Below are 9,177 nucleotides of genomic sequence, written 5' to 3'. Positions count from 1 at the left end.
CACATGAAAACCAAACCAAACCCCAAAACACTATCACCTTTATTTAGCATATGCATTATCTAATGTGGGGATAGAGGAATGTTTAACACTAACAACACTGATCAAAATATGTCATTAATAGCTGTAAACATTATTAAGGTACAAAGCTGTGCATGCAGTATTCCACCATTCAAAGCTGTCACAACTTCCAGGTATCTCTACTGTTTCTGCTGCAGTTTGCAATAGAGGCAATGTAGGCTACAAAGCAGGTAGTGACAGTTACTAAAGGTCGTTATAGCCTAGCCATAGGCTTAAGTAGTTGCAGAACTGTATGTAAAATGAAGTGGGTACACATTAAAACTCACTCTTTGTATGATTAATCTTCCCTTTGATCATGGGCACAAAATACATGTCCTACTAATCACCTATCCCCCTGCACAGCTTCCCAGTTCTCTTCTTACATGGCCTTTTGTCTGGTGGGACAAATTCACACAGTACATGGCCCAAGTCCATCCTGGTGTTAATTACAGAAGACAAGAGCTGTGAAGTTTCTTTAGAAGAAGACACCTGTTCAAGGCAGGATCAACTGTATTTACCACACTCCTCACAGGTATCTGTCTAACCTGTTAAGAGACTTTTGTTGACAGATTTTTCCACCATCCTTCCCAATACTTAACTACTCTAATCAGTAACCTGATCTTTTGCTTCCTATGAGACGAAACATGTCTATCTGGTTTACTGTTACCTTGATCCTTTCCACAACAGCTTTTATGAACCTGTAGGCTGTCATGTCCAATGCAAGCACTTCAATTCAAAAAAGACTGTAGTCATTGCCTACACAACACCATTTAGAATGATGATCTATCACTATAGAGGATTGTAGGCTGCATTTTAAGAGTAATTAGAAAGTAATTCAAATGAAATATTGTCAGATGAGAGACTTTTTAACTGGGCTTCAAATGAGTCTGTTCTTTACCCAGGGCTCCTCTGTCATCTCTGCTGCCAGCTGAGTCAAAACTACAGCAGGATGAAATGAAGCACTGCTCATGAAATCTCCAGGTCACTTCAAAACCACTAAAGGCTGAAGGCCACCTGGGCTGATGGCTACTGAGTAATTTATATCACAAAATCAGCAAGTGCCCCTTGACCAACATGTCTTTTAACCCACTGACATGGCAAATACATACATCGAAGGCAAGGCTGCTGTATGTACACAGGAACAAAAAATGGAAAGCATACTTTTGGGCCAGAAGTAAGAAAATACTATGTCTGTGTCTTCAAAAGCATCGAATCAGATGAGGGCTGAGGACATGGCACTTGGTGCCATGGTCTAGCCTTGAGCTCTGTGCTGTGGTAAAGGGTTGGACTTGATGATCTATGAGGTCTGTTCCAACCTTGGTGATACTGTGATACATCATGAGGGATAAATACATGAATGCAAACTGGCAGTATAATGTGGTGGCTGTAACAACAAATTCAAACATCAGGGGCCTAAGCTGAAATACTGACAAGTAGTATGTGCTAGTATAAGCTGAAATACTGATGAGTGGTATGTGCTAGTATGTGACTGTGGCCATGGCATGGCACAATAACATGACTATTCTGGCATTACAATGATGATAAAAGGTGTAACAAACTGGAAAGGTGCTTTAATGACCTAGGAGAATGAGTCAGTGGAAACAAACTGCTCTGTACAAAGGTGATATGCAATTATCTACACAACAGAAACACAGCAGAATGGTGCTGTAATCTTCCATTCAAAGCAAGATCCACTCGCTAAAGAAGGAAAATGTTTAATGCTTAAAAGTGAGGACATTTGTTATGTATTTCCATTCTGTGGGAGCCTTTAATTCTTGAAAAGTTAAGCCTCTGAAACCCTGCCTGTTTCAGTATGCTGTGCAGTACCTGGCATGAGTCAAATTTAGTTCCTTGTGACTGCTTCCTCCTCCTTGGTTCTGGTGCCCCAATGCTTCCCATTGAGGAACACCATCGGACAGTCCCAAGGGTACTATCTTCCTTCTTCCAGGGGTGCATAGTGTGGGAGTCAAATCAGATCAAACCAAAGGCATTAGCTTTCCAGCTTCTGCAAGAAATAGTCATGATGGGATTATTTTAGTGTTTGTTACCCCTTTTTTTTTTCTAAATACAGAAATACAGCTAGAAAAATGAAGACAAACGTAGGGAGCAAATAGGGAGGCAGCAGTTGGAATCAATACTGAGAAAAAAATCAGTAAGTCTGTGGTGCATTTTCTGTCAGTTAAGTGTTTTAAGCTGTAGCTTCTAACTTCAGAGAAACCATCCTGCAGAGCAAATGTCGCTGGCTGCTGCCTGCACCACAGCTTTAGCTTTCTGCGTGGGATCCTCACTGCTGTGCCACAAAGGTGCAGCTGCCCAATGCTAACAGAATCATAGAATCAAGCAGGTTGGAAGAGACCTCCAAGATCATCCAGGCCAACCTAGCACCCAGCCCCAGCCAGTCAACCAGACCACGGCACCAAGTGCCCCATCCAGTCCCCCCTTGAACACCTTCAGGGACGGCAACTCCACCACCTCCCTGGGCAGCCCATTCCAATAAAACTACCATCTTGGCCTCCACATAACTCAAGAGAAGGGTGCCAAAGTGGATGACACTTTAATTTCCCTAAATGTTCACGTTTTTTAGGACATGTACTACAGAGCTTGAGAACCACAGCTTCAACTAGACACTTGGATGTCACATTTAGTGAGCACTATCCCAGCACTCACTAGGTTAAAAGGATGAAGAAACCATCAAGGAGACTGGGAGGTATACAGCCATTCCCCAGTCAATCATTACATACTTACTGGTTTTAAGACTACTGACCACACTGAAAGTAGCTCTAAAATGCTGAAGAGATTCAATTCTGGGCCTCATGTTCAGTTCTGAGCCACTTACTACAGGAAGGACATTGAGGTGCTGGAGCGTGTCCAGAGAAGGGCAACAAGGCTGGAGAAGGGCATGTGGTGACAAGGAGTGTCTGAAGGTGCTGAGTTTGTTCAGTCTGAACAAGAGGAGGCTGAGGGGAGACCTCATTGCTCTCTACAACTACCTGAAGGAAGGTTGGAGTGAGGAGAGGGCAGCCTCTTCTTGGTGTCAAGTGACAGGACCAGAGGAAATGGTTTCACAGTATCACAGTATCACCAAGGTTGGAAGAGACCTCACAGATCATCAAGTCCAACCCTTTACCACGGAGCTCAAGGCCAGACCATGGCACCAAGTGCCACGTCCAATCCTGCCTTGAACAGCTCCAGGGACGGCGACTCCACCACCTCCCCGGGCAGCCCATTCCAGTGTCCAATGACTCTCTCAGTGAAGAACTTTCTCCTCACCTCCAGCCTAAATCTCCCCTGGCGCAGCCTGAGGCTGTGTCCTCTCGTTCTGGTGCTGGCCACCTGAGAGAAGAGAGCAACCTCCCCCTGGCCACAACCTGTGCCGGGAGAGTTCCAGGCTAGATGTTAGGAAATATTTCTTCACAGAGAGGCTTCTCAAACACTGGAATGGTCTGCCCAGGGCACTGGTGGAATCACCATCCCTGGGGGTGTGCAAGCAGCCTGTGGACCTGGCACTTAGGGCTACGGTTTAGTGCTGACCCTTCTCAGTGCTGTGTTGAAAGTAGGACTGGATGACCTTCAAGGTCTCCTCCAAGCAGATAGATTCTGTGACTCTGTGACAGGTCTCTCTTTACCACCTCCAGATCCCAGCTTAGCTTGGGCCAGACCTAGCAGGTGACACCCCAGCACAAGGCAACCTCAGTAACGCTGGGGACAGCCTTTTTAGTAGGGCCTAGTTGTGGCAGGACAAGGGGCGATGGTTTCAGATGAAAAGGCAGTAGATTTTTACTAGAGTTACAGGAGAAGTTTTTTTACAACCAGGGTGGTGAAAACACTGGCACAGGCTGCTCAGAGCGGTGGCAGAGGTCCCATCCCAGAAAACATTCCAAGTCGCGTTGGAGAGTTCTGTGCTAAGTCAAGATGTTGAAGATGACCTTGATCGCGGCAGGGGAGTTGGAGCTGATGACCTTTAAAGGTCCCTTCTAACCCAAATGATTCCATGACTCGGTGACCTTTGATTTAGGCCTTCTGTCCCAAGTACAGATGCCACCTTGCCCGGGGGCGCTTTGTCAGCCTCTCGGCACTTGGTCGAGCGCCACCAAAGGAACGCAGCCAACTCCCCGCCCTCACCCGCGGCTGCCGGGCGCGAAGCCCGCACCCAGCGGCGCCCTCGGCCCGTGCCCGTCGTCCCCGGCGCCCTCCCCCTCTTCCTTCCCGGGAGGCCCCCGCCTCCGCCGCCATGTTGTGGGGCTGACGCCGCCGCTGCGGGAGGCGGAGGAGGAGGCAGTCGGTGCGGAGCAGGCGCTTACGGGCAGCGCAACAGGTACAAGCGGCTGGGCGGCTTGCGGCTCCTCCGAGCTCCGAGGAGCGGAGATACGGCCTGATCGGACTCGCGGAGCGGTCTCGTCCCCAGGGGGGGTGGCCGGAGGAAGGGAGGTGCGGGGACGGACGGTGAGGACGAACTCCGGTGGCACGGAGATGCCAGCCCAGTCGTCCCGTTTGCGGGCCCGGGTCGGCGGGGCCGTGCAAGAAGGGCTCGTTCTTGGCACCCTATGAGCAGAGCAGCCGTCCGGGCAGGGGGCGGACGTGGGCGGTGAAGGTTTCTCCTGCGCTAAGTCGCTCTATTTGGCTTCCCCTTTTTGAGGGTGGTGGGGCTCGTGCTATTCTTTTTTAGTTGTTGGGGTTTGTGGGATTTTTTTCTTCTTAAAAGTAACATTTTTTTGGGTGCGTTTTGCCCCGCTGGAGAGCATCTGACTTGTTCGGCTCCGCGGCGAGGCCGTAAGTGTCCGCCGGCGGCGGCGGAGCCGGGCGCTGTCAGGGAGCCGGGCTGGGCAGCAGCAGCTCCCGCCGCAGTCCCGTCCCAGACGGGAGCCGCTCCAGCCTTTCTATGGGAAATGCTTTTCTCAGGAGCCAGCTCCATCGCCGGACCATAAAGTTTGGCCGGTGAGCTCCGCGGCTTGTCTGCGGGGCAGGTGGCAATGCGGGCAGTGCTGCCGGTAGCAGCGGCAGCGTATTCTGCTGGCGCTGCTGCTGCTGCTGCTGCTGGCCTTTGCTTCATTGCTGCGTTGCAAGGGGAAGGAATACCGGGATCAGTGCGCAAACATCTCACCGTCTACCCAAGGAAACTCACTGGCGAGGTGAAGTAATGCGGGCCTATTAATAGACAAAATGGTGATTTTGTTTCTTGTAGTTGCAGTGAAAACCTAGAGCCTGGGAAATGGAACTGACCTCCGCAGTTAGACGTTGCAGTCTGTTTTGTCTGTAAATACACCGGCTTACCTTGGCCTCGGTTTCACGCTGGGGCATGTAGTAATTCAGAAAATACAATGAATCTGAAATAGGTGATTCAGTTCTCTGAACACTAAGATAGTATTTCGAATGCACGATTTTCTTAGTAGGTGACATTGACACCTGTCACACTGCAGAACCTGAAAGTAGATAGTGCTTTAGATAGTACCTGTTATCTTTAACCGATGCTCATAGTGGTTCTCGGTTGGAAATTCTTAATTGAAAACACTGGAAGGAAAATGTAAGCTGCTTACATTTGCATTCAGGCAACCCTATTGCATATATCTCTTGGGATCCAGATGTTTGTTAAACTTATTTTTGTGCGTGCTTGCCTGTGGTGGCAGCAGCTCCCACGCTGGTGTGTGGGCAGGAAAACACATGAAGCATGTGAAGCAGTACAGCTTTGCCACGGTGTGGATAATATCAATGGTACATAAAATAAGGCTTGATTTAAACTATTTTACGTTGTTCATCTGAAATTTGGTTGAAATTCAGTGACTGTAGCTGTAATAAGCATCTGTGTCTTCTGACACGATGGTGATGTTTAGAAATAATGAGCATTATTGGATAAGTACCTAGCTAGGCTTCATTTTTCTACTAAGCTTTGTTAATTTTTCTTTCCTTGTTTCCACTTTACCTTCCCTGTTTGATGTGTCTGCATTTTAAGTTTCTGACTAAAGTGGGAGGAACATTCACACTACCATACCTCTGGATATTTACAGAAACCTTAGTTCAGACTCAAAGTTCTGTAGGATGCTAGGAGAATCACCTGCATCCCTGCACACGTTGATTTTAGGCTGATCTGCACTCCCTGTTGTACAGCAGTTCTGGTCAGATTGGCCTCCTAACTCAGATACCTAAATTAGATCAAGTGAATATACTCCTTTAATTAACTATCTTGAGGGAATTGCATTTATTTTTTCTTCTCCATCCATGCAGGATGTAGGGTATGGGATGTGCTCCTGAATGAATTGTTAGCTGTCATGATAATAAAAACAAAGAATAGGTTCCTGATCCCACTAACAGTAACATGTGCCTGGCTTGAGAACAGCTCTGAAGAAAAGGACTTGAGGGTGCTGGTGGATGAGAAGCTCAATGTGAGCTGCCGGTGTACACTTGCAGCCAGAGAGCCAACTGTATCCTGGGTTGCATTAAGAGGATTGTGGCCAGCAGTTCAAGAGAGATGTTTCCCCCCATCTACTACCACTTTTGTGAGACCCCACCTGGGGGTGTACAGTTCTGGAACCCCTGTCATTAGAAAGGTATGGATGTGCTAGAAGGTGTCCAGAGAAGGGCCACAAGGATGATCAGAGGGCTGGAGCACCTCTCCTATGAGGGCAGACTGAGAAAGTTGTTGTTGTTCAGTTTGGAGAAGAGAAGGATCCGAGGAGACCTTATTGCAGCCTTCCAAAGTACAAGAAAGCTGGTGAGGGACTTCTTAGAGTGTAAGGTAGTGATAGGACTAGGGGAAATGGATCCAAGCTAGAGAAAGGTAGATTTAGACATTGGGAAGAAGTTCTTCCCTATGAGGATGGTGAGGCACTGGAACAGGTTGCAGGACTTCTTAGTATGTAGGGTAGTGATAGGACTTCGGGGAATGGATCCAAGCTAGAGGAAGGTAGATTTAGACATTGGGAAGAAGTTCTTCCCTATGAGGGTGGTGAGACACTGGAACAGTTTGTGGGACTTTTTAGGGTGTAGGGTAGTGATAGGCCTAGGAGGAATGGATCCAAGGTAGAGGAAGGTAGATTTAGACATTGGGAAGAAGTTCTTCCCTATGAGGGTGGTGAGACACTAACAGGTTGCCCAGGGAGGTAATGGAAACTGCATGCCTGGATGTTTTTAAAGCCAGGCTGGATGTGTCTCTGGGCAACCTGATTTAGGGGAGGGCATTCCTGACCATGGCAGGGCAGTTGGAACTAGATGTTCCTTGGTGTCCCTTCAAACCCTGACAATTCTGTACCTATGTCTTTCTGTGCTTTCAGAGCTTTATATGCTGCTTATTTCTTGCACCGTTTCTCTTGTGAACAGAGAGATATGTCAAGACAGAAATGACCCGTGGATGATTTCGGGCTATGTTGTTGAGAAGGTTTTATATATTGAGATTCAGGTATTACAGTGATTTGGACCATGGCAGTTCTTCAGTAGGATTTTTTACAGGTGTTTATGTTGTAGTCTTTAATTTTGCAAAGGGAATTAATTTCATACCATAGCAAGGCAACTTCTATGAAAAGTGAAGCTAAATTCTGTAGGAGATACTGATTCTTCATTGGAATGGGCTGCACAGGGAGGCGGTTGAGTCACCGTCCCTGGAGGTGTTCAAGCAAAGCCTGGCTGAGGCACTTAGTGCCATGGTCTGGTTGACTGGCTAGGGCTGGGTGCTAGGTTGGCCTGGATGATCTTGGAGGTCTCATCCAACCTGGTTGATTCTATGATGCTATGATTCAGTGAGCTCCTAATCTGGAGGTGGTGGGGAAACTGGGAGAGCATTTGAAGGTAATGCATGTGCTTTGTTTAGGGCATTGTCAAACACTGAAAATTCAGGTCTGTCAGGAGAAGAACTTGTGATTAGTTTCTGAAGAGCAGTGTAGTCCAGATCACTAGTTTGTGTTGCAGATTGAGACAGATGTCTCTGGTCTGGGAGATAACCACTTAATTAACAGTTTCCATGTAAAGTCTCTGCTCTTACCTCAAAAGTTTTAGTTGATCAGTTTGTACAATTTGTGAAAACAGCAGTTTGTAAGGTTTAAAGTTTGAAGCTTCTCTCTTTGCCCATTTAATTGAACATCTTTTAATGTTCATTTCTCACCTACTTTCACTTGAAATATCTCCCATGTCTCAGTTTTAAAAATAATTTTCAACTGCTTCCATTTGCTTTTACTTACTTAAAATGTAGTCACAGAATAATTAACCTTCTGAAAGGTCTTCTGGAGATCATCTGGTCCAACACTCACTAAAAGCATGGACAACTTAGATCAGGTTGCTCAGAGCCATGTTTGGCTGTGTTTGAATTATCTCCAAGAGTGGAAATCCCACAAACTTACTGGGCATCCCTTTCCAGTTTGGTATCCACATCTGCTCAGAGTGTATCCCACCCTGTTGCCCAGGTTGTCAGTGTAGACATTAAATAGTACTGGCCATGATATCTACCCCTGGAGAACATACTTAGTTCCAACCAGATTCATTTTGGACTACTAATCACTGCCCTTTGAATCTAGTGGTCGACATAGTTCTGCTCTCAGTACAGTTGCCCTATTCAAACTATAGTTCACCAGTTTGGCTCTAAAGTTACCATGGGAAACTTTGTTGAAAACCTAAATTCAAAAGAAGCTGCTGTACTGTCACCCATAGAGCCAGCCATTTCAGTACAGCAAGCTATGGGATGTCAGGTGTGTTTCATCCTGGGTAGATGCATCCTGGCAATTTCCCATCACCTTTTTGTTCTTCAAGCATCCATAGGTGGCTCCCAGGAGGATTTGCTCCTTAATCTTTCCTGTGACTGACATTAGACTTAGCAGACTTTTGTAGGATTGAACTGTCCATCTTGGCCATCTAGAAGATGGGTGTGATGTGTGCTTTTTTACAGCTGTTGGGATCCTTGACTTGTCACCAAGACCTTCCAAAAATGAATAGCACTTGGTCTTGTGATGACATCAGACAGTGTTCGTGGCAGCACTGGCGCTGTGATTGGTTCTATATATGTATATGCAGTGCATATACTCCCTTGTTTTCAAGTGATTTTGCTTTCACTTCTGAACTGCTTTCAGTTCAGTGTAATGCCACACCTCATGGCAAAGTATGTTAGGCGACGGATTATCTCATGTTTTTAAGTGTTAAGGG

At 46.8% G+C, this 9,177-nt stretch overlaps 1 protein-coding gene across 1 annotated transcript in view; it reads left to right on the top strand.

Annotated features, from left to right (window-relative positions):
* The first annotated feature begins 4,276 nt into the window (after window positions 1-4,276).
* ITSN2 (intersectin 2) overlaps window positions 4,277-9,177 on the top strand; it is a 110,660-nt gene continuing 105,759 nt past the window's right edge. Inside the window, exon 1 of the mRNA XM_064145733.1 lies at window positions 4,277-4,372. The gene's annotated coding sequence lies outside the window, so the exon portion shown is untranslated. The remainder of the gene's footprint in view (window positions 4,373-9,177) is intronic.

The sequence above is a fragment of the Pogoniulus pusillus genome, chromosome 7, assembly GCF_015220805.1.
Source record: "Pogoniulus pusillus isolate bPogPus1 chromosome 7, bPogPus1.pri, whole genome shotgun sequence".
Classification (NCBI taxonomy): domain Eukaryota; kingdom Metazoa; phylum Chordata; class Aves; order Piciformes; family Lybiidae; genus Pogoniulus; species Pogoniulus pusillus.
This window is presented reverse-complemented; position numbering and strand designations above follow the sequence as displayed.